Source organism: Schistocerca cancellata, chromosome 2 (genome assembly GCF_023864275.1).
Source record: "Schistocerca cancellata isolate TAMUIC-IGC-003103 chromosome 2, iqSchCanc2.1, whole genome shotgun sequence".
Classification (NCBI taxonomy): Eukaryota; Metazoa; Arthropoda; class Insecta; order Orthoptera; family Acrididae; genus Schistocerca; species Schistocerca cancellata.
In genome coordinates this window covers 779,960,381-779,980,324 of record NC_064627.1, presented here as the reverse complement: position 1 = coordinate 779,980,324, position 19,944 = coordinate 779,960,381, and positions in this window count along the sequence as shown.

Sequence of the window (19,944 nt, the reverse complement as noted above, 5' to 3'; positions counted from 1 at the left end):
AAGCCCTGCTCCATTTGCGGACGTGCTGGATGGACATACACTCTTCACCATAAACCTCAGTCAGTTGCCGATGAATCTCCACGGGTGGTAACTTCATTGAGCGGAGAAACCGGATTACTGCTCGAACCTCGAACTTGGCGGGAGCGGCGATCAACATTTCCATCTCTGACGGCTGCCAAGCCAACACTGAACGACGTAGCGAATCGTAGAACGGCGGACTCGAGAATGGGGGAACCACTTGCGCACGGCACTGTAGTCGGATTTAGCATAGCACCTTCCCTCGAGGCTGCTGCTCATTGGGAACCTTACTTTTGGTACAACCCTGTAGCTTCGTTTCTCATTTCCACCACAGAGGTTATGGTCGTATTATTTAAGTCATTCATTTGATTACATACTAATGCCGAAATCTGTGATGTAATAACGCCTGATACACATTCTTAAACCTTCGATATCCATGGGTATCTGCAATTTCATTAATATGTAGGGAAATTCGCATAAAATTACATTAACCAAATTCATTATTCCATGAGTAATTAACTATGTTTCAGGTAATTATGATAATTTTGAAGCTTTAACATGAAAATCTGTAAATTTAATTTTTATTAAGTTTTTCCTAAATTATGTATCGATTAATAGAAACAATATTTTTGAAAACGATGTAATTCTTTGTCTTAAATGTAATCTTTGAAGTTCTTCTTGTTGACACCAGGCGGAAAGTTGCTGCGTTATGCAGTCAATTCATGTTTTGTGGTGCTTCAGAAAGGAGACATTTTTAGTTTTAATGAGCTGCTCATGGGAGTGAATGGCTGTTAAATATTGTAAATCTGATCCTGACGAGTTCTAAATACAAAACTGAAAAGTGTAGACATTTCATTTCGTAGTTAGTGAATCATTCGAACATTCAGCACTCTGGAATCATTACACGTTCTTCGCACAATCAAAACCTGTGGCCATAGTCACGCTCGTGATAAGAAGACAATGGGACAAACACCGCCACAATCAGCTGTTTACAAAGTTATATTTTAGTAAAGGGAACTCACCTTTCAGTGACATTTTCCTCAAGATAATGACAAAGTCCGTTCAGAGGACAGGTCAATGTACAGAAGTTACTGAAAAGGCTTTTAAAATCTGCAGATACTTCCTCTTTAAATTTAATGATATTTTCACGACAAGTTGGTGTTATCTCTTGCCACTCTTTTTCAAGATTATTTATAACGCCCATATTACACTTAAAAATTTCCTTGTGAAATTTCTTTTATAGAAGACATTTTATAAAATCTTTGACGGCGTATAGGGATACTTTTATCATATCTTTTGTAAAAATGAGAGTGTAGTCGTAGCTCTTATAAACGATTTGTCAAAGAACTTTCAGCGTGTAATACGTTGCTAAAGATTGCTATCTAAAGTAGTTAGAAGCGTCTGATTTATTTCATAAGTTAGAGTTATCGGATCCTATTTTATCAGTTTTATCATTTGTAGATCTTAGTTCCAGTTCTTTAAAATGTTTTCTAATCTGCAATTATTAGACTTTATTTCACTGAACATATCCAGCAACCATCGAGTATGTATTTCACCTGACGAATCATTACTTACTTCCGCTTCTGCTGGTCTCGTCCCTCTTATTCCCTGTTGAAATTTCATCAGTTTCAGATTCAACGCTGCCACCTTCCGTCTATTTTTGTAGTACGATTGAATAATCTGACTCATTCTTAACTGAATCTTCTTGCCAACAGTATCCAATTTAGACATTGTTTATCCAATCAAGAAGTGATTTCCGCTAAACTTATTTCATTCGGCAAAAATGATGAAGGTGTTGTTGCAGACAACGCCCAGATCAGCCGCGGAGAGCACTGGTAGCGGCCACATCAGAAATCCGTAACACCTCTGTGCCGAAGCTGCGCCCCTTGGTTGCGGATGATCTCGAATGCGATGGGCGGCACAGACCGCTGGCCGCAGCGCCACCGTCTGAAACAAGTTGACGGCGACGCGCCCCAGTGACTGGGAGAGGCAATGTTGCATCCCTTCCTCGCTGGTTAGAGGCCCGTCAGATTGCGGTAAGCCCTGTTCATAACACAGAAACAGCCGTGTTACCGTGTTCGTGTGAGCAGCCCTGTAAGATCATAGCCAGCTCCGAACGCGTAAAGTATAAGGCACCCGCGGCCTTCTCGTAGTACTACGAGGTGCATTCAAGTTCTAAGGCCTCCGATTTTTTTTCTAATTAACTACTCACCCGAAATCGATGAAACTGGCGTTACTTCTGGACGTAATTGCCCTGGAGACGAACACATTTTTCACAGCGCTGACGCCATGATTCCATGGCAGCGGCGAAGGCTTCTTTAGGAGTCTGTTTTGACCACTGGAAAATCGCTGAGGCAATAGCAGCACGGCTGGTGAATGTGCGGCCACGGAGAGTGTCTTTCATTGTTGGAAAAAGCCAAAAGTCACTAGGAGCCAGGTCAGGTGAGTAGGGAGCATGAGGAATCACTTCAAAGTTGTTATCACGACGAAACTGTTGCGTAACGTTAGCTCGATGTGCGGGTGCGTTGTTTTGGTGAAACAGCACACGCGCAGCCCTTCCTGGACGTTTTTGTTGCAGTGCAGGAAGCAGTTTGTTCTTCAAAACATTTTCGTAGGATGCACCTGTTACCGTAGTGCCCTTTGGAACGCAATGGGTAAGGATTACGCCCTCGCTGTCCCAGAACATGGACACTATCATTTTTTCAGCACTGGCGGTTACCCGAAATTTTTTTGGTGGCGGTGAATCTGTGTGCTTCCATTGAGCTGACTGGCGCTTTGTTTCTGGATTGAAAAATGGCATCCTTGTCTCATCCATTGTCACAACCGACGAAAAGAAAGTCCCATTCGTGCTGTCGTTGCGCGTCAACATTGCTCGGCAACATGCCACACGGGCAGCCGTGTGGTCGTCCGTCAGTATTCGTGGCATCCACCTGGATGACACTTTTCGCATTCTCAGTTCATCATGCAGGATTGTGTGCAGAGAACCCACAGAAATGCCAACTCTGGAGGCGATCAGTCATTCGGCGATCCCCCAAAACAATTCTCTCCACCTTCTCGATCATGTCGTCAGACCGGCTTGTGCGAGCCCGAGGTTGTTTCGGTTTGTTGTCACACGATGTTCTGCCTTCATTAAACTGTCGCACCCACGAACGCACTTTCGACACATCCATAACTCCATCACCACATGTCTCCTTCAACTGTCGATGAATTTCAATTGGTTTCACACCACGCAAATTCAGAAAACGAATGATTGCACGCTGTTCAAGTAAGGAAAACGTCGCCATTTTAAGTATTTAAAACAGTTCTCATTCTCGCCACTGGCGGTAAAATTCCATCTGTCATACGGTGCTGCCATCTCTGGGACGTATTGACAATGAACGCGGCCTCATTTTAAAACAATGCACATGTTTCTATCTCTTTCCAGTCCAGAGAAAAAAAATCGGAGGCCTTAGAATTTGAATGCACCTTGTATAGTGGATCACCGGACCTCCGCCAGTATTGGTGGCGTCGTGCAGCTCTCCACAATTCCCAAGAGCCTCTCGTGCTGCACATACTCGGAGTGCCAATCGCAATTCCTTAACTTTTTGAAGAAACTGTTTCAAAATATTTCACGTTAGTAGAAATCCAGTTCTGGCAGAAATGTCGACAGTGTGGCTGTTCCCTAAGTCTATCTCAGCGAAATAGATACCCTAGTCCCATGCGCTGATGTCGGAATAGTGTGTACAACTTCGCACACAACGGCAAGGAGACTTGAGGTGAGCTGCAGAGTGCTAAGACAACTGTCGTCGTGGAAAAGAGCAAAATTGATTAGCGGACAAGTTAACACAGTAAACAGAATGTTTACTTATTCTATTGTATTGTATGGAACTGGGGACCAGGAACGACGGAGAGGCTTCGTCCCAGGGTTATTGTGCGGTTCGGCCCCCAGTGGACCCCCCCCCCCTCCCTTCCCCCGGGAAAGTCTAACACCAGACGAGTGTAACCCCTACGTTTGCGTGGTAGAGTAATTATAGTGTACGCGTAGGTAGAGAAAGTGTTTGCGCAGCAGTCGCCGACGTAGTGTAACTGAGGCGGAATAAGGGGAACCAGCCCGCATTCGCCGAGGCAGATGGAAAACCGCCTTAAAAACCATCCACAGGCTGACCGGCACACCAGACCTCGACACTAATTCGCCGGGCGGGCTCGTGCCGGGGACCGATACGCCTTCCCGCACGGAAAGCAGTGCATTAGAGCGCACGGCTAACCGGGCGAGCTGTGTTTACTTACCTTGTATTTTTCCAAGCGTACGAAGACTCGTTGCAAATAATTCAGCAAGAAATAGGGTCCAACTCTCAACGTCAACAAGAAAGAGGCGCTCTGAACTAAGCACGAACGATGTAGTCGGAGCCGCCAACGGAAGCCTACAATTCCGTTGTCAAATTTGGTGCCGTTGGGGGTGTTATCGATACATGATACCACAGGAATAAAAAGTAAGTCTGTCTATGTAATGCTGGCCGACCGCTGTGGCCGAGTGGTTCTAGGCGCTTCAGTCCGGAACCACGCGGCTGCTACGGTCGCAAGTTCGAATCCTGCCTCGGGCATGGATGTGTGTGATGTCCTTAGGTTAGTTAGGTTTAAGTAGTTCTAAGTCTAGGGGACTGATGACCTCAGATGTTATGTCCCATAGTGCTCAGAGCCATTTGAACCATTTGAATGTAATGCTGCATGGATGAACCACCACTTTTAAGGAGCCCAGCTAACAATTCCGTGGAAAAACTCTTTTTTCCCAAAGAATAAATAACCGTACTAGCCTGTAAGCACCAGTCAAGACTTTTCGTTTTAAAACTATGTCCCTCAAAAGCAAATCTAGAGAGTGAAAGTATACTTTCGTCATCTGTTCACTCACATTCCGTAAAATACTGTTACTCAATGAAAATGAACAGTTGGTACATTCTTCAGTAAAAATATAAACATTGGGACTTGTGGTAGTCCCTTACCAAATCTCTGCTCAGAAAATAAAACGATAAATCAATACGGTCCTAGTCTGGCGCAACCAAAAGTCGTCAGTTCTGTTTCAATACAAAGCAGCGACTGACTTTCTAACAATACAACTTTAATTTCCTTTATTTGGAAACAACTGCTGGCTGTGAAGGTTATCTGATCGTATTCTGAGCCCATTCCCCACAGTATCCACCACATGCTCATCAGCTTTGTGGGTACTCAGCTTCTGGTGTGTGATGCTGGGTGACACTACTGATGTGGCTTTTCCATTCAGTGATGTCAAACATATTTTAATGCACAGGTTCATGAAAGAAATTTCTCCGTTTGTCCTCCTTCGCCTATCATTCAGTAATGGATTCATTTTTGTATATCCTCTGTCCTTTTAAATTAATTATTTAAGGGGAATAGAAGACACGGGTATAACTGAACAGTTACGGTCAAGATGATCTTATCATTATTACCTGATTTTAAAACCCGAAATATTTTTGAGGGCGTGTCATTTTCAAGTGGAAGATGGCTCGGTAAAATCATTTAAACCATTGCGCCTTGAATTTTTACTTTATAAGACTCCAATGTTGTGTGGCCTTAGTAAGTGATCAGCTCTGTAAATGTATAAAGAAATACATTTGGTTCTTAATGTACTAAGATTTGGTCGGAAAAGTGAAAAGGCAGAAGAAAAACGAATATATTCGAAAATGTTTAATATACTGAAAAATAGTGTTTAGGTTGGGTGCTTTATAAAAAGATATTTGGTAAAAAAATCTTCTTTCGAGCAGCTGCTTGTAGCGTCTTGAAAAACATTATTAACTGTTAGTTACCGTCAAAAACAAACAAAAAATTATAACTCTCTGGGTTTTTTACAACTAAAATATCATCGAGTACTATTAATCATAGTCAATACACAGAAAACGGAAATGATGGTGATGCATAAAGCTCACATGGACAACGCGAGGAGATATTGCACTTTATTCCCCTCACAACTTCCAATGCAATTCGTAAAAATGCGTTTGTAACGTTTTGCTAAAAGTTTACCTCAGTGACACTACATCAGAGTACACAAGCCTAAGGCCCATTTTACACTTACCCGACAGCCGGCTGTACGGCACCGCGTACGCAGCAGTGGTATGGGAAATAACAGGGTGGCGCAACTAAAAGTGGCCCGGATAACTGGGTATGACTGGAGGTGACAGTATACGTACAGCCACACCCCGGTAGGATGGAACAACTGCCCATACAGCCGGCCGAACCTTGGAGCACATTTACAAGATCTTCACGCCTGGCAGATTTGTTAGCAGAAGTCTGTCTCGTCGCGGCTCTAGCTGCCACGCAAATCAGCCGATCGTCAGTGTGCAGTTACTTTTTGTGGGGAGTCCTCAAGTCTAAGGTGTATCGCAACAACCCTCATCCAGCTTCGACTCGCCTTCAGAAACTCGCTGAACAGGGCCCAAAAGTGCCACGAGATGAATGGTGGTCATTTTCAACATCTGCTGTAGTCAGGTTAGTACTGTATTTCCTCTCCTCCGCTCTATTTCTTTGTACACTGGAACGCCGTTCTCCGGGCCCCACCCTGAATACGGTGGCTTGCACGCGATACATGCCTTTGCCGTGCAAATGGCGCACGGCAGCCGTGACCCCGCCGGGCAGTTCCACAGTTGTGAACGGCTGCTATGCCGTTAGAGCAGTGGTGTATAACGTAACGGGGGCTTAGTAAACATCGGCGCCTTCACATCTTCTAGGCACTGTACCGCAGTCTTCGAGTAACAGCAACGTGTACATCAGTAAATTCCTTCTACTGTTGGTTGTCTTCCTTCTCGTTTTCGTAGCTCTTTCTCGTAGGTCTACACATGACCTGGCAAACAGGCACTGAGCGAACGATTTCTTTAGTGACAGGACGACCAGCTGTATAAGACAAAGCTCCAGAAAATTATGAGGACAGGATTCATACAAAAGATGTGCGCGGATCAAGGTATTCAAGGAACTGTGTCGATCAAAGGAAAACATAAACGACGAGATAAAATATGAATATGGCAAGCAAGTTGTTGAACCACTTAAACGTGTTTATTGTACCACTTTCAAAAATGTGTTTAAACTGAATGGAATTATAACACCCTTTCCAAAAATCATATCTTAAAAAATTGCCAGTTTACAGATCCAGATGATGTCAAAAAGTAATCCATCATTAATTTCTTCACATTATTTACTGAAATTGTTGATATACTCGTTTGAAAGTACTTGAAGAATTTCTCACGATCGCTACGAAGCTATCGAAATAGGAAATGAAATGTCGCGCATCCGTTCCCTTTCAAATTAACCAGATGAATCGTCTGTATTTTCGTTCTCCTTCTTTTTAAACGACGATAAACTAAAACTCATGCTAGTATTCGCTCAAGATAAAATAAAATGAAGGGAACTGCCGTGCTTTGCGAGCACAACAGCAACAGGATAAAAATATGAAACTGCTGCAGCAGCATGTGATTCGGAGCCGTTTAAGCGGCTACCGGACGAGCTTGGAATGGGCTATACGCCTTAAGAGTCGGAGCCTTCTCACATCTGTTGCAGGTTAGATTGAAAGTGAGCCTGATGCTCATTTGAATGAAGTAAGTCTCAATCAACTAATTTAAGATCTGACTAATAGTCAAGCGAACTACGTTTATAATGAATTACTCTCGTACGGACATAAAAAAACATATGATGAAACTATTAATGAAATCAGATGACTCTGAGGGAGCCAGACTAAAAGTTTGACGGCTTGCTCAAGTAACGTTACAAACACAATTTAGTACAGAGTTAACATTTACTTGACGAATCAGATTGCAAGAAAATCAAATTACAAACAGTAAATGTCACTAGGGGATTGTTTGATACCGTATGCATGACACATTAACTACTGACTGGCTATTTGTGAACACGTGGAAAAGGCCTCAGATTGGTACAAGGAAGAATTCGTCTAATCTGGATGCGCCCGTACATTCATCTTATAATACGCGCAAAAAGAAAAGAACATAAATATCAATTCGTGTACCAGACTGAAACACGCTGACCCAGAGAAACGTTAGTTCTACTGATCAAGTACGTGATCGGTAGTCTGCATAGAAAGTCTCCATCACGGAGGCACAGAATATATATAAATCTATAGAATGAAGTCAAATTCTCATTCGATTGGAATTCAACTGAAACAGCCCGCTTCACTGAAAAGTAACGTTTAGCTGAAGGCTCTCCGTATGGCGGGAGGTTGCGTGATCTTTGAATTCTCTAACCACCACGAAAAAACGCCGAACTCAAGAACTGAATTTCAAATTAAAAACACGGAAAAGGGGTCCTAATACTACAAACGGATAACACACACGAACAACGTATTAACGTTACCCTCATCAATGGTCCAATAGCTGCCGACCACTCTCCCCTAACGCTTCTTCGGCCCAATTCAAAATGGTTGAAATGGCTCTGAGCACTATGGAATTTAGCTTCTGAGTTATCAGTCCCCTATAACTTAGAACTACTTAAACCTAACTAACCTAAGGACATCACACACGTCCATGCCGGGGGCAGGATTCGAACCTGCGACCGAAGCGGTCGTGCGGTTCCAGACTGTAGCGCCTGGAACCGCTCGACCACCCCGGCCGGCCTTCGGTCCACTAGAACAGGGGTCTCCAAACCTTTTAGTACGCGGGCCACATTGACTCCTCCACGAAGTCATAAGGGCCAAGATCTACCTAGTGGGATTAAAGCACCCTAGCACTCCACGATCACCGTAATGTAAGGCTAAAGGAAAGATGAAATCGCAAAAATCTAAGGTTGTGGAAATAGCTAGCACTGAAACAAACTACGATTTTTATTTAATTGCATAATTTTGATTGGTGGACGTACCTGACCGAAATTCTGGCGTATTTTATTCTGGCAAATTTCACCGACAAAAAAGTATGTCACTGCACATTCTTCACGAAAGCGTCCTGCAAAGTTAACTAAATCTCAAAATCATTGTTAGAAACACTATTACCGCAAGACGTAACAGAGGTAGAGTATGGCAACGCATTGTTATTTCAAGTGGCGCAACAATAAGTTTAGTTATGTTGTCTTTTAGCGAGTAGCAGAGCCAATGTCGCGGTGCATTGGTCGCGATAGGCCTCGAAACTCAATTGTTAGCAGTATCGGTACCACCTCAAATATTTGGCGGGCCGGATACCGGGGATGTCCAGCCAGCTAACGCGGGCCGGTTTGCCGGCTCTCGCGGGCCGGTTTCGGCCCGGGGGCCGTAGTTTGGAGACCCCTGCACTAGAAGCTACTTTGTCTCTACACAAAAGTTGACTAAACTGCCAACACCGGTCAAAGAATTCTTGCCCAAAATCCAAAGTACATGGAAGCAACATACATAGACGTTGACACACTCTATCTAGCAGACGAGGCAAGGAACAGGAAATGGAAACACAGGATATAACACGAAAACATCATAGACAAATAGGAAAAGGAGACACAGGACTACTCATACATGAAGTGTACCTATAGAGGTATGAAATGTAAAGCATAAATTGGTAAATGACATTCTTTATTTGTAAAACTGCCATTGTGGCTGTCCAACGAAACATTTTTCTGCTCATTCTTCTCCCCAAAACGGAAAGTACTGATGTTACGACCAGTAGAGGTACAAGTAAGTATAGAAAGGCTGAAGGCAGCTCAATACGGCCAGTGTAACAGCCCACATTCAGTTTTTTCAGCCTTCAAAAAAAATTTTCTTCTGCTGGGAGATTGGGCTCCCAGTTCATCGAAAGAAACTCGTACTTCATTTCCTGTACTCTCTCGTACTCAAGTCGACATAAAATGTGAGATCCTTTATACGATCTATGCATGCCTGTGTCGAGCGAGGTCAACTGTCTGTCCGTCGTGTTGAACCTTCGCAGGTGCAGACTTGTTTCAAGTTGCAGCTGCCGAAAATACATCTATTTCACAGCAATGGAATCTATAATAGCTGGGAAACAGAGTGGTTGTGTTGCTTCACCGCCTATGACAAAGACAGAATCTGCGTATTCCATTCGTATCTCGTTCCGTCTCGTTAAGCAAATGAGCAGCTCGGCGAGAGGCCCAGGAAGCAGCGGAGCGTGTGGGCGTCCCGGCGGGTGACCCCACACACATCGCGCTCAACGAAAGCGATTCTCCGCGGCCTCGCAGTAACTCTGGCCGCGTGCTTTCACCGCCGCCCTCGCTCGTCGCCCTCACGCAGCCTCCCATACGTCTGCGCCGGCCTAACGGTTACTGCGGCTCCGTGAGCCACGTGCAAAGTGCCAGCCGCCCGCGGCTGCGCCAGCTGAGAACTTGCTGCTGGAAAGTTCTAGTTTCGTGGAGAAAACTCTGGCCCTAGCATGGTGCCATTCATTTTGCGTCGAATGTTAAACACTGAAGAGCCAAAGAAACTGGTACATCTGCCTTATATTGCGTAGGGCCCCAGCGGGCACCCAGTGATTCCGCAACACGACGTGGCATGGACTCGGCTAATGTCTGAAGTATTACTGGAGGAAATTCACACCATGAATCATACAAATCCGCAAGAATACGAGGGGATGGAGATCTCTTCTGAACAGCACGTTGAAGGCATCCCCGATAAGTTCAATAATGTTCATATCTGGGGAGTTAGGTGGTCAGCGGAAGTGATCCAACTCAGAAGAATGTTCCTAGAGCCACTCTGTAGCAATTCTGGTCGTGTGGGGTGTCGCATTCTCCTGCTGGAATTGCCCAAGTCCGTCGGAATGCACAATGGACACGAATGGATGCAGGTGATCATAAAGAATCCTTACGTACGTGTCATCTGTCACAGTTGTATCTAGCCGTATCACGAGTCCAGGGATTCCATATCACTCCAACTGCATATGCCCCATACCATTACAGAGCCTCCAGCAGTTTGAACAGTCCTCTGCTGACATGCAGGGTCCATGGATTCATGAAGTTGTCTCCATACCCGTAAACGTCCATTTGCTCGATACAATCTGAAACGAGAGTCGTCCGACCAGGCAGCATGTTTCGAGTTCAAATGGTTCAAACCCCTCTGAGCACTATGGGACTTAACATCTGAGGTCATCAGTCCCCTAGAACTTAGAACTACTTAAACCTAACTAAGCTAGGGACATCACACACATCCATGCCCGAGGCAGGATTCGAACCTGCGACCGTAGCGGTCGCGCGGTTCCAGACTGTAGCTCCTAGAACCGCTCGGCCACCCCATGTTTCCAGTCATCAATAGTCCAATGTAGGTGTTGCGGGCACAGATGAGGCGTAAAGCTTTGTTTTGTGCAGTTGTCAAGGATACATGAGTGGACCTTTGGATCTGAGAGCCCATATCGATGATGTTTCGTTGAATGATTTGCACGCTAACACTTGTTGATGCCCCATCATTGAAATCTGCAACAATTTGCGGAAGGGTTGCTCTTCTGTCACACTGAACAATTTTCTTCGTTCGTCGTTAGTCCCGTTCTTGCAGGACCTTTTTCCGGCTGCAGCGATATGGGAGATTTGATGTTTTTCCGAATTCCTGATATTCACGGTACATTCGTGAAATGGTTGTACGTGAAAATGCCCACATCATTGCTGTCTCACAATGCTGTGTCCCATAGCTCGTGCACCGACTATAACACCACGTTCAAACTCACTTAAATCTTAATAACCTACAATTGTAACAACAGTAACCGACCTAGCAACTGCGCCAGGCACTTATTGTCTTATATAGGCATTGCCGACCGCAGTGCCGTATTGTGCCTGTTTACGTATCTCCGTATTTGAATACGCATGCCTACACCAGTTTCTTTGTCGCTTCAGTGTGTCATAAGCAGCAACAAAACGCACCGAAGGCTTGTCACAGTGCTCTCCAGAGGTTATGTCAAGTCCTATCGTTACCCTTCACAGGACGTATTAGAAATCCTTTTTCGCACTCTGATGCTTCATTTATCGTTCCATATTAAAAAAAAAGTAGAATCAAGATGCGAATTTAATGTACCAGCGGTAACGAGGTTGTTCCAAACGGCGAAGAAGGTCGGTTTCGAAAATGGAACTGGCCATATCTTTTAAAAGGAACCATCGCAGTGGTCAGTTGAAGTGATTTAGGGAAATCGTGGAAAACTTATATCTAAGTGACCGAACAGAGATTTGAAACGCTGTCCTCCGCAACATGAATCCAGTGTCATGCCACTGTGTACCTCGCTTGGTGAGAAACGTTCGCACGAACACCTATAATCTGTTACTTCCCATTTTTATGAAATAACGTGAGGGGCGCTCAATAAACAACGCATCACATTGTTTCTCGGCCAGTTTCGGTTGGAAAAAGGTGGAAGTTGTTGTTGGATATTGTGGAATATTCCCGCTTCAGCCCCTGTAATTTCATGAAGTTCTGGGAATAGGCGGTGCTAAACGTAGTCTTCAAAACGGTGTCTGTAACGGAGGTGCGTTCCAATCAGAGAGCTATCGCTGAATTTCTTTTGGGAAAACCAGCCCATCGCAGATGTTCATAGGCGCTTGCAGAATGTCTCCGGAGACCTGACAGTGATCGAAAGAAAAGTGAGTCGTTGCGTAAACTTCTCCAATGTTCTGCGTCTGGCCGACCGCACGCCAATGTGAGTGCGTCTCCCAGGAAACTGAAGAAACAACTTCATCATGTTCGTCGCCACAGATATGCGAACGAACTTCTCTTTCTCCATAAAACGCAAAGTCTTACCCAAGCGTGCGCAACCGACAAGAGTTCACAATTTATTTATTTATTGTATGGCAATACAGACACTTAAGAAAGAAACAGACAAATCACTAATATAACAAACGTTAATAATTGCAAACAAACATTACTAATATAACAAAGTTTAAGGATTACAAACAAACATCAAGTCTATTAATATAATTTATCGACTCTGGAGTTGCGCGCAGGAAGTCGCCGGGGCTTCCATTATAGGCTCTTCTGGAACACTCTTCAACAATGTGGCTGATGGTCAGACTTTCTCCGCAGTCACACTGAGGGGATAGTATTTTACCCCATTTATACAGGGAGTAAGCACATCTGCCATGACGAGTTCTAATCCTATTTAGAGTGAACCATGTTTTGCGTGGTAGGTCAAAACCAAGCGGTTTTTGTGTGATGCAAGGCATGTTATGATTTTGCCATGCGTTCCATTTTTCAGACCATGCGTCTGTGATACTGAAACCTTCTTGTACACAGTTCCTTGCTGTTCTTGTTGGCGGGTTCCTAGATCGAAGCCTTTTAGTGTCTGCAGCCTCAATGTCTTGGTGGATTGGCAGGCTTCGATTTCCCATGATGGTTTTGTATTCACGTACAAGGACGTCAGTACGTCGCTGGTGTGGCGGCGGGATGTGGCTTAATATTGGGAGCCATTGCGTTGGAGTGGGTTTAATTACTCCAGAAATCATCCTTAGAGTGTTATGCAGCTGGACATCCACCTTTTTTACATGTGGGCTGATTAGCCAAATCGGAGCACAGTATTCGGCAGCCGAGAATACAATTGCTAAAGTAGAGGTGCGGAGAGTGGAGGCCGTTGCTCCTCAGGTAGTACCACGGAGCTTTTGAATAATGTTGTTTCTTGTCTTTAATTTTTCGGCAGTCTTTGTTAGGTGCTCTTTAAAAGATAGTGTTCTGTCCAGTGTCATGTCCAAGTACTTCGGAGTTTTATTATGCCTGAGAACGGTGTTTTCAAATCGAATGTTGAGTTCCTATCCTGCGAGTTTATTGTTGAGATGGAAGCAACTAACCTCTGTTTTGGAAGCATTTGGTTGAAATGTTCACTTACGGAAATATTCACCCATTCTCTTCAGGTCTTTCGTTAGCATATCCTCAGATGCTTCAATTGTGCTACATCTTGTAGCGAGGGCCCAATCGTCAGCATACCCGAACTTTCTTGATTGTGTTTCCGGCAGGTCTGCAATATAGAGGCTAAACAGCAGTGGTGCGAGCACTGATCCTTGTGGTAAGCCATTCTTTAGTTTTTTGATGGAGCTGTAGTCAGTGTCCATACTTATTTGGAACACCCTATCATTGAGCATACTGTCTATTAAGCGTGCTATAGATTTGCAAGGAATTACTCGAAGAATTTTGTACATGATGCCTTCTCTAAACACAGTGTTGTAAGCTGCTGAGAGGTCAATAAATGCGACTGATGTTTCCAATTTTCTGTGAAATCCCGCCTCAATCTAAGTAGTGGGTGACAACACCTGGTCAGTACAACTTCTTCCTGGCCGAAAGCCTGCCTGTTCAACTGGGATCGCCCTGAACAATTCTGGGCTAATTCTTTTATATATAAGCCTCTCCAGTTTTTTGTAAATTACAGACAGCAGGGCAATTGGTCTGTAGCTTTTTGTGTTGTCAGCTGGCTTCCCAGGCTGTAGAATAGCTATTACCTCAGATCGTTTGAGTTCTTGTGGGATATTGGCAGTTTGCATGATGTTTGTGAAAAATTGAGCCAGCTGTACTTTTGTATAAATGCCACAGTTTATTATAAATTCAGGGTGGACGTTGTCGAAACCTGGTGCATTTGTTGGTTTGACATCTTTCAGAGCTTCTTCTATGTCTTCGCTAGAGAAAGGGCGAGAGTGTTCAGTTTCTGTGGCTTCATTTTTTAAGATTTTGAGTTCTCGCTTCACTTGGATTATATGTGTTTTATCCTTCGGTGTCCTAGACGTGTTAACTAGATGTGCAGGTATGGCATTTGGTCTTACAGCTGGTTTTTGTCGTTGTGCTGGTGGGCTGCTACCTAGTTTTCTCAGCAGTGACCATGCTTGCCTGCTAGATGTTTGGAAATTGAGGCTTTTTACTGTTTCCGTCAACTTTTGTCTTTTGGCAGCATCCAAGCTGTGAAGCGGTTCATCCGCTATTTCCTGATCTCCGGATTCAAGGAAGCTCTGGTATAGTTGTTCGCTGGTTTGGGACCTGTTAGTTTAGGGAGGAAAAGGTTGTCGGGGTTTGCAGCGTTCAGCTGCTGCCCAACAGATGCGCCTTCTCGTGGAATAACTGCGTGACCGTACTGCTTGGCTGCGCTCCGTCAGCTGCCCACACCCGCGAAGTCGCTGCTGGTTGGTGAAGGCTCCACGAAGACTCGCGATGACCTCCGAAGGACTCTTGATGTTTTAATTGTTTCGTACCTGTGTGCCTTAGTTGCACACAAGTCCTGTTTCCAAGGTCGCCACGGTGACGTGTAACGATGTAAGTTTTGTATAAATGGTTTTCTTTTGACATATGACCATGTGCAGACTTCGTCACCTACGTCAGTTACAACACACTTTAAAATTATTTAAATTCTTTTTAAAATTGTCTCTAAATGGTTCTTGAACGAAACTGAAATTAAAACATCATCATTTGAGACGTATGCGCAGAATTACGTCACTCAGTCCAATTGGTTTGCGTAAACCTTTTTCAGTTTAGATGTCGTTTGTTTCTTCTCAGAAATTATATTAATGCAAGTGATCTGATTTAATAAATATTAGAACCACATTGAATAAACTTTCAAGAATCAAACTCGCGATGAACGCTGTCAAAAATTAATAATCTTGTCAAATGAATTACTTAACATAATTCTTCATACATAAATTCTCGGAACACGTATTTAAACTTTAGTAGCATCCACTAGTTTATTATCTTCCTACATATAGACGTGAACCTGAGCCTTGACAAGACAGGACTGAACATTTACAGCATGATTAAACTTTCTATGACGTCATTGTTGTACAAACATTGCAAATTCTTAATTTTCAGTTTTTAGAAGCACGACGCAACAACTCGGTTTCAGGATCTTCTGTTGCTCTTTGGCTGTCGACCCGCGACGTATAGTGGCCAGCAATTTTCTCTCTGGTCCCGGCAGCGAAGATGCTGTCTCCGTTCGTTGCAGCGCCCTCTCCGTACATGAAACATAAAAAATAAATACAAAACTTGAGACAATTCACAACCATTACAAATATTACAAAAATACATAAACAAAACTAAATTAAACTTATATTCACCTGCAAACTGGGCTGACACTGGTGGATGGGTGAAGCTTCAATTTCACGTCCCACTACACCATCCAGGGATGTATTCTTTGCGGTAATCTCTTGGTATGTGCTTGTTGGCCGTGCTTATCTTGGGACCAACAAATCATTGGTAATTTTTGCTAGTAGGTGATATCCATCCCAAACATTTGTCCAAATCTGTGGAGAACCCAGTCCAATTGGCTTTTTTAAAATTCCATCGTGGGCGAGGAATAGAGGCAATTAGGGTAATTTGAGTTCCTACCTCTATTATGATTGGACGGTGTTGACTGTGCGGAAAGTCGGGCAGAACTCTACACGAGGCCATGAGAGGTTGGTCTCTGTTGTTGGACGAGACGAAACATAGGTCTGTCTCCAGGCAGCTGATCTAAACGTAAATCGATCCTTAGCATCGAATACATGGTATAAGTATTCGTCTTCTGCCCATTTTGCTAGTGCTTCTCCATTTGCATCATTGTCTTTATACTTGCACTGTTCATGATGACTATTGAAATCCCCAACGTATGCAGCAGGATGTGGCTGAGTGTGAAGAACGTGGACTGGCCAAGGAGTAGCAGGTGGCTTATAAATATTGAAGACGGTAATGCTTCCGATTTTTGTGACAACGTTATGAATGTCTTCGTTGGTGGATGAAGAAATCAGGAAAGCGTTTTCAATATCTTGTTTGACATCTCCATAAGACCTATGACAGGTCGCTCCCAACAGCTCATAGCCTGGAATTTTGCTCCTTTTATTTAGTTGTTGCACTGTATCACAATGGGTTTCCTGTATAGCAACCAAGTCAATGTTGTAATTTTTTAATAGTTTTGATAGAAACTGGCACTTAGCATAGCTTATGCCATCCATGTTTATGTGACAAATTCGAACCACGGGTCCGAGTTTCCTGGTCAGAGGGACCTGAGAAGAGCCGTTTGGTTTGTCTGGTGACATAACTCTTACTGAAAGTGTCTTATAGTCCGGAGATCCTCAAATTATTTGACTACCAGTATGAGTTCACAAAACTTCATCGGATGGTTCTACCTCTTTCACCCTACCGGCCGGATGTGCCACCTTCCGACTTCCATCTGTTTCGCCCGATGAAGTGGATAGTTACGAGGTTATTGATGTACCAAGACTTTGGCTCTGACGTAGACGAGTAGACTGGTACCAAGCGGGCATAAATGCCCTGCTAGTAAAGTGGCGTAAGGCCGTCGCATTGAACGGAGATTATTTTGCAAAATAGGGTTTTTTAATCAAACGAGTAAGGAATAATATTGTGTATTGTAATCTTCAATAGAACCAACCTCCTTTTTAAAAAAATGTATTCCATTACTTACTGAACGCCTTTCGTAATTCACAATGTTATGATCGGATCACAATCCACCGTAAGCTTTGAAAAACTCAGTGACATATGGTTTCACAGGCTTCCATAAGACGTATCATGTGGTTCCACAGTTAATGTTCCAGTGTACATGAATCGCGGGGGCGGGGTAGTGGGGTGGGAGATACACAGTCACAGAACTGTTCCTTCCCTATGCATCCATTTGTTATGTCAGACACTCCCCTCTCCCCTCCCACACACACACAAACACACGCACACATCTCGAGCAATGAAACAGAAATATACTTTAACACCAACAAGCATAAAAACATACATGCCTCTTATTTGCAGTAGCACTTCCTGTACAAAGTCTGTAAGAGCAATTTGAATGAAGTTCTTGCAGACAGAATGTGTAAGACGTGATGGAAAATACATGCACCTACAGTTCTACCACTCATTTAACTGCTGCTGATGTCCAGGCCCAACTGCACTACGAGGACTTTCATCTGCATACAAAGCTTATAGCACTGTATGGGTTTGTAAGGGGATATTTTGAACATTGTTATTACTGTTCTTATTTCAGTACTTCATAATTTCATTAATAGTTCATAAGTAATCTGTAGCACGTGTGTACAATAGCCAAATGGATTTTTTTTTAAGAAGCGTGTGTGGAAAGCGATGAAACGTTACCAATTAGATAGTTGACATAACATGACAGGACATAAAATATTAAATCACGTTTACCGCTAACGATTACAATGACGAACCAAGACGTTAGAACCGCTGCCCACTGCGAGACTCAATACGGCTTGGGGGCGTTATGGGTATGTGACGCAGTAGGTAAAGCATGTAAGCAGATCAGAGGCGAATGGGAAATCATTCTAGCGACGATCGGATCACAAATGTGGGTGGAAATCCACTGACAGGAGGGACTTCGACAATGGGCAGAGATTTATGGCCCTGCGTCTGGGAAGGAGCATCTCAGAAATGGTGAAGCTGTTCAGGTGTTTCCATGCTGCTGTAACGACCATCTTTGGAAAGTGGTACAATGACGTTGGAACCACAATTGAGCGACAGTGTATCGGACTTCCATCACCGAACGTGGAGGTGGGAGGGTGGCGCGCTCTGTAAAGCAGGGTAGGCGACGACCTGTCGCATGTCTGACGACACAGTATAGTTCGCGCAGGATACGTAGCCGCTGCGCACTGACCAGTTTTAGTCCAAAGCGCTGGACGATTTCATTCGTTTTTTCGGAAGGGGAGGCCGACACCGTCTGCCAACTTTCGGCTGATCAGCGATGTCAGAATCGAGGCGCACGCCCTGCAATCTCTCTCAAACGATTTTACAGAAGCTAATATTGTTGTTGTGGTCTTTAGTTCTGATACTGGTTTCATGCAGCTCTCCATGCTACTCTATCCTGTGCAAGCTTCTTCATATCCAAAGCCTACTGCAACCTACATCCTTCTGAATCTGCTTAGTGTATTCATCTCTTGGTCTCCCTCTACGATTTTTGCCCTCCACGCTGCCCTCCAATACTAAATTGGTGATCCCTTGATGACTCAGAACATGTCCTACCAACCGATCCTTTCCTCTAGTCAAGTTGTGCCACAAACTACTCTTCTCCCCAATTCTATTCAATACCTCCTCATTAGTTATGTTATCTACCCATCTAGTCTTCAGCATTCTTCTGTAGCACCACATTTCGAAATCTATACTCGATGTTAACAAATTTCTCTTCTTCAGAAACGCTTTCCTTGTCATTGACAGTCTACATTTTATATCCTCTCTACTTCGACCGTCATCAGTTATTTTGCTCCCCAAATTGCAGAACTCCTTTACCACTTTAAGTGTCTCATTTCCTAATCTAATTCCCTCAGCATCACCCGAATTAATTCGACTACATTCCATTATCTTCGTTTTGCTTTTGTTGATGCTCGTCTTATATCCTCCTTTCAAGACACTGTCCATTCCATTCAGCTGCTCTTCCAGGTCCTTTGCTGTCTCTGACAGAATTACAATGACATCGGCGAACCTCAAAGTTTTTATTTCCTCTCCATGGATTTTAATACCTACTCCGAATTTTTCTTTTGTTTCGTTTACTGCTTGCTCAATATACAGATTGAATAATATCGGGGAGAGGCTACAGCCCTGTCTCACTCCCTTCCCATCCTTTCATGTCCCTCGACTCTTATAACTGCCATCTGGTTTCTGTACAAATTGTAAATAGCCTTTCGCTCCCTGTATTTTACCCCTGCCACCTCCAGAATTTGAAAGAGAGTATTCCAGTCAACACTGTCAAGACCTTTCTCTAAATCCACAAATGCTAGAAACGTAGGTTTGCCTTTCCTTAATCTTTCTTCTAAGATAAGTCGTAGGATCAGTATTGCCTTACGTGTTCCAATATTTCTACGGAATCCAAACTGATCTTCCCCGAGGTCGGCTTCGACCAGGTTTTCCATTCGTCTGTAAAGAATTCGCGTTAGTATTTTGCAGCTGTGACTTATTAAACTGATAGTTCGGTAATTTTGACATCTGTCAACACCCGCCTTCTTTGGGATTGGAACTATTATATTCTTCTTGAAGTGTGAGGGTATTTCGGCTGTCTCATACATCTCGCTCACCAGATGGTAGAGTTTGTCAGGACT